A 5,753-nucleotide genomic window follows, 5' to 3' on the forward strand; every position below is an offset into this window, starting at 1 on the left:
CTCCAAATATAAACTACACAGAATCATTCTGTGAAACTTCTTTCTGATCTGTGCATTCAGCTAACAGAGTTAAACCATACTTTTGATTGAGCAGATCTGAACACTCTTTCTGTAGAAAATGCAACTGGACATTTGGCGCGCTAAGAGAGTAGTAGTGGAAAAAGGAATATATTCAAATATAAACTACACAGAAGCATTCTGTGAAACTTCTTTCTGATCTGAGCATTCAGCTAACAGAGTTAAACCATACTTTTGATTGAGCAGTTTTGAAACACTCTGTCTGTAGAAAATGCAACTGGACATTCGTAGCGCTAAGTGGGTAATAGTGGAAAAAAGAATATGTTCAAATATAAACTACACAGAAGCATTGTATGAAACTTCTTTCTGTTCTGTGCATTCAACTAACAGAGTTGAACCTTACTTTTGATTGAGCCTTTCTGAAACACTCTTTCTGTAGAAACTGCAATTGGACATTCTGAGCGCTAAGAGGCCTCTATTGGGAAAAATAATATCTTCAAATAAAAACTACACAGAAGCATTGTGTGAAACTTATTTCTGATATGTTCATTAAGCTAACAGAGTTAAACCATACTTTTGATTGCGCAGTTCTGAACACTCTTTCTGTAGAAAATGCAAGTGGACATTCGGAGCGCTAAGAGGGTAATAGTGGAAAAAGGAATATATTCAAATATAAACTACACAGTAGCATTCTGTGAAAATTCTTTCTGTTCTGTGCATTCAACTAACAGAGTTGAACCTTACATTTGATTGAGCCGTTCTGAAACACTCTTTCTGTAGAAACTGCAATTGGACATGCTAAGCGCTAAGAGGCCTACATTGGGAAAAAGAATATCTTCAAATAAAAACTACACAGATGCATTCTGTGAAACTTATTTCTGATCTGTAAATTCAGTTAACGGAGATAAAACATATTTTTGATTGAGCAGTTATGAAACACTCTTTTTGTAGAAACTGCAAGTGGAGATTCGGAGCGCTAAGAGGGTACTAGTGGAAAAAGGAATGTCTTCAAATATAAACTACAGAGAATCATTCGGTGAAACTTCTTTCTGATCTGTGCATTCAGCTAACAGATTTAAACCATACCTTTGATTGAGCAGATCTGAACACTCTTTCTGTAGAAAATGCAACTGGACATTTGGAGCGCTAAGAGCGTAGTAGTGGAAAAAGGAATATATTCAAATATAAACTACACAGAAGCATTCTGTGAAACTTCTTTCTGATCTGAGCATTCAGCTAACAGAGTTAAACCATACTTTTGATTGAGCAGTTTTGAAACACTCTGTCTGTAGAAAATGCAACTGGACATTCGTAGCGCTAAGTGGGTAATAGTGGAAAAAAGAATATGTTCAAATATAAACTACACAGAAGCATTGTATGAAACTTCTTTCTGTTCTGTGCATTCAACTAACAGAGTTGAACCTTACTTTTGATTGAGCCGTTCTGAAACACTCTTTCTGTAGAAACTGCAATTGGACATTCTGAGCGCAAAGAGGCCTATATTGGGAAAAAGAATGTCTACAAATAAAAACTACACAGAAGAATTGTGTGAAACTTCTTTCTGTTCTGTTTGTTCAACTAAAAGACTTGAACCTTAGTTTTGATTGAGCCGTTCTGAAACACTCTTTCTGTAGAAAATGCAAGTGGAGATTCGGAGCGCTAAGGGGGTAATAGTGGAAAAAGGAATGTCTCCAAATATAAACTACACAGAATCATTCTGTGAAACTTCTTTCTGATCTGTGCATTCAGCTAACAGAGTTAAACCATACTTTTGATTGAGCAGATCTGAACACTCTTTCTGTAGAAAATGCAACTGGACATTTGGCGCGCTAAGAGAGTAGTAGTGGAAAAAGGAATATATTCAAATATAAACTACACAGAAGCATTCTGTGAAACTTCTTTCTGATCTGAGCATTCAGCTAACAGAGTTAAACCATACTTTTGATTGAGCAGTTTTGAAACACTCTGTCTGTAGAAAATGCAACTGGACATTCGTAGCGCTAAGTGGGTAATAGTGGAAAAAAGAATATGTTCAAATATAAACTACACAGAAGCATTGTATGAAACTTCTTTCTGTTCTGTGCATTCAACTAACAGAGTTGAACCTTACTTTTGATTGAGCCTTTCTGAAACACTCTTTCTGTAGAAACTGCAATTGGACATTCTGAGCGCTAAGAGGCCTCTATTGGGAAAAATAATATCTTCAAATAAAAACTACACAGAAGCATTGTGTGAAACTTATTTCTGATATGTTCATTAAGCTAACAGAGTTAAACCATACTTTTGATTGCGCAGTTCTGAACACTCTTTCTGTAGAAAATGCAAGTGGACATTCGGAGCGCTAAGAGGGTAATAGTGGAAAAAGGAATATATTCAAATATAAACTACACAGTAGCATTCTGTGAAAATTCTTTCTGTTCTGTGCATTCAACTAACAGAGTTGAACCTTACATTTGATTGAGCCGTTCTGAAACACTCTTTCTGTAGAAACTGCAATTGGACATGCTAAGCGCTAAGAGGCCTACATTGGGAAAAAGAATATCTTCAAATAAAAACTACACAGATGCATTCTGTGAAACTTATTTCTGATCTGTAAATTCAGTTAACGGAGATAAAACATATTTTTGATTGAGCAGTTATGAAACACTCTTTTTGTAGAAAATGCAAGTGGAGATTCGGTTCGCTAAGAGGGTACTAGTGGAAAAAGGAATGTCTTCAAATATAAACTACAGAGAATCATTCGGTGAAACTTCTTTCTGATCTGTGCATTCAGCTAACAGAGTTAAACCATACTTTTGATTGAGCAGATCTGAACACTCTTTCTGTAGAAAATGCAACTGGACATTTGGAGCGCTAAGAGCGTAGTAGTGGAAAAAGGAATATATTCAAATATAAACTACACAGAAGCATTCTGTGAAACTTCTTTCTGATCTGAGCATTCAGCTAACAGAGTTAAACCATACTTTTGATTGAGCAGTTTTGAAACACTCTGTCTGTAGAAAATGCAACTGGACATTCGTAGCGCTAAGTGGGTAATAGTGGAAAAAAGAATATGTTCAAATATAAACTACACAGAAGCATTGTATGAAACTTCTTTCTGTTCTGTGCATTCAACTAACAGAGTTGAACCTTACTTTTGATTGAGCCGTTCTGAAACACTCTTTCGGTAGAAACTGCAATTGGACATTCTGAGCGCAAAGAGGCCTATATTGGGAAAAAGAATGTCTACAAATAAAAACTACACAGAAGAATTGTGTGAAACTTCTTTCTGTTCTGTTTGTTCAACTAAAAGACTTGAACCTTAGTTTTGATTGAGCCGTTCTGAAACACTCTTTCTGTAGAAAATGCAAGTGGAGATTCGGAGCGCTAAGAGGGTAATAGTGGAAAAAGGAATGTCTCCAAATATAAACTACACAGAATCATTCTGTGAAACTTCTTTCTGATCTGTGCATTCAGCTAACAGAGTTAAACCATACTTTTGATTGAGCAGATCTGAACACTCTTTCTGTAGAAAATGCAACTGGACATTTGGAGCGCTAAGAGAGTAGTAGTGGAAAAAGGAATATATTCAAATATAAACTACACAGAAGCATTCTGTGAAACTTCTTTCTTATCTGAGCATTCAGCTAACAGATTTAAACCATACTTTTGATTGAGCAGTTTTGAAACACTCTGTCTGTAGAAAATGCAACTGGACATTCGTAGCGCTAAGTGGGTAATAGTGGAAAAAAGAATATGTTCAAATATAAACTGCACAGAAGCATTGTATGAAAATCCTTTCTGTTCTGTACATTCAACTAACAGAGTTGAACCTTACTTTTGATTGAGCCTTTCTGAAACACTCTTTCTGTAGAAACTGCAATTGGACATTCTGAGCGCTAAGAGGCCTCTATTGGGAAAAATAATATCTTCAAATAAAAACTACACAGAAGCATTGTGTGAAACTTATTTCTGATATGTTCATTAAGCTAACAGAGTTAAACCATACTTTTGATTGCGCAGTTCTGAACACTCTTTCTGTAGAAAATGCAAGTGGACATTCGGAGCGCTAAGAGGGTAATAGTGGAAAAAGGAATATATTCAAATATAAACTACACAGTAGCATTCTGTGAAAATTCTTTCTGTTCTGTGCATTCAACTAACAGAGTTGAACCTTACTTTTGATTGAGCCGTTCTGAAACACTCTTTCTGTAGAAACTGCAATTGGACATTCTGAGCGCAAAGAGGCCTATATTGGGAAAAAGAATGTCTACAAATAAAAACTACACAGAAGAATTGTGTGAAACTTCTTTCTGTTCTGCTTGTTCAACTAAAAGAGTTGAACCTTAGTTTTGATTGAGCCGTTCTGAAACACTCTTTCTGTAGAAAATGCAAGTGGAGATTCGGAGCGCTAAGAGGGTAATAGTGGAAAAAGGAATGTCTCCAAATATAAACTACACAGAATCATTCTGTGAAACTTCTTTCTGATCTGTGCATTCAGCTAACAGAGTTAAACCATACTTTTGATTGAGCAGATCTGAACACTCTTTCTGTAGAAAATGCAACTGGACATTTGGATCGCTAAGAGCGTAGTAGTGGAAAAAGGAATATATTCAAATATAAACTACACAGAAGCATTCTGTGAAACTTCTTTCTGATCTGAGCATTCAGCTAACAGAGTTAAACCATAATTTTGATTGAGCAGTTTTGAAACACTCTGTCTGTAGAAAATGCAACTGGACATTCGTAGCGCTAAGTGGGTAATAGTGGAAAAAAAATATGTTCAAATATAAACTACATAGAAGCATTGTATGAAACTTCTTTCTGTTCTGTGCATTCAACTAACAGAGTTGAACCTTACTTTTGATTGAGTCGTTCTGAAACACTCTTTCTGTAGAAACTGCAATTGGACATTCTGAGCGCAAAGAGGCCTATATTGGGAAAAAGAATGTCTACAAATAAAAACTACACAGAAGAATTGTGTGAAACTACTTTCTGTTCTGTTTGTTCAACTAAAAGAGTTGAACCTTAGTTTTGATTGAGCCGTTCTGAAACACTCTTTCTGTAGAAAATGCAAGTGGAGATTAGGAGCGCTAAGGGGGTAATAGTGGAAAAAGGAATGTCTCCAAATATAAACTACACAGAGTCATTCTGTGAAACTTCTTTCTGATCTGTGCATTCAGCTAACAGAGTTAAACCACACTTTTGATTGAGCAGATCTGAACACTCTTTCTGTAGAAAATGCAACTGGACATTTGGAGCGCTAAGAGAGTAGTAGTGGAAAAAGGAATATATTCAAATATAAACTACACAGAAGCATTCTGTGAAACTTCTTTCTGATCTGAGCATTCAGCTAACAGAGTTAAACCATACTTTTGATTGAGCAGTTTTGAAACACTCTGTCTGTAGAAAATGCAACTGGACATTCGTAGCACTAAGTGGGTAATAGTGGAAAAAAGAATATGTTCAAATATAAACTACACAGAAGCATTGTATGAAACTTCTTTCTGTTCTGTGCATTCAACTAACAGAGTTGAACCTTACTTTTGATTGAGCCGTTCTGAAACACTCTTTCTGTAGAAACTGCAATTGGACATTCTGAGCGCTAAGAGGCCTCTATTGGGAAAAATAATATCTTCAAATAAAAACTACACAGAAGCATTGTGTGAAACTTATTTCTGATATGTTCATTAAGCTAACAGAGTTAAACCATACTTTTGATTGCGCAGTTCTGAACACTCTTTCTGTAGAAAATG

This window comes from Symphalangus syndactylus, chromosome 11 (assembly GCF_028878055.3).
Source record: "Symphalangus syndactylus isolate Jambi chromosome 11, NHGRI_mSymSyn1-v2.1_pri, whole genome shotgun sequence".
Lineage (NCBI taxonomy): Eukaryota > Metazoa > Chordata > Mammalia > Primates > Hylobatidae > Symphalangus > Symphalangus syndactylus.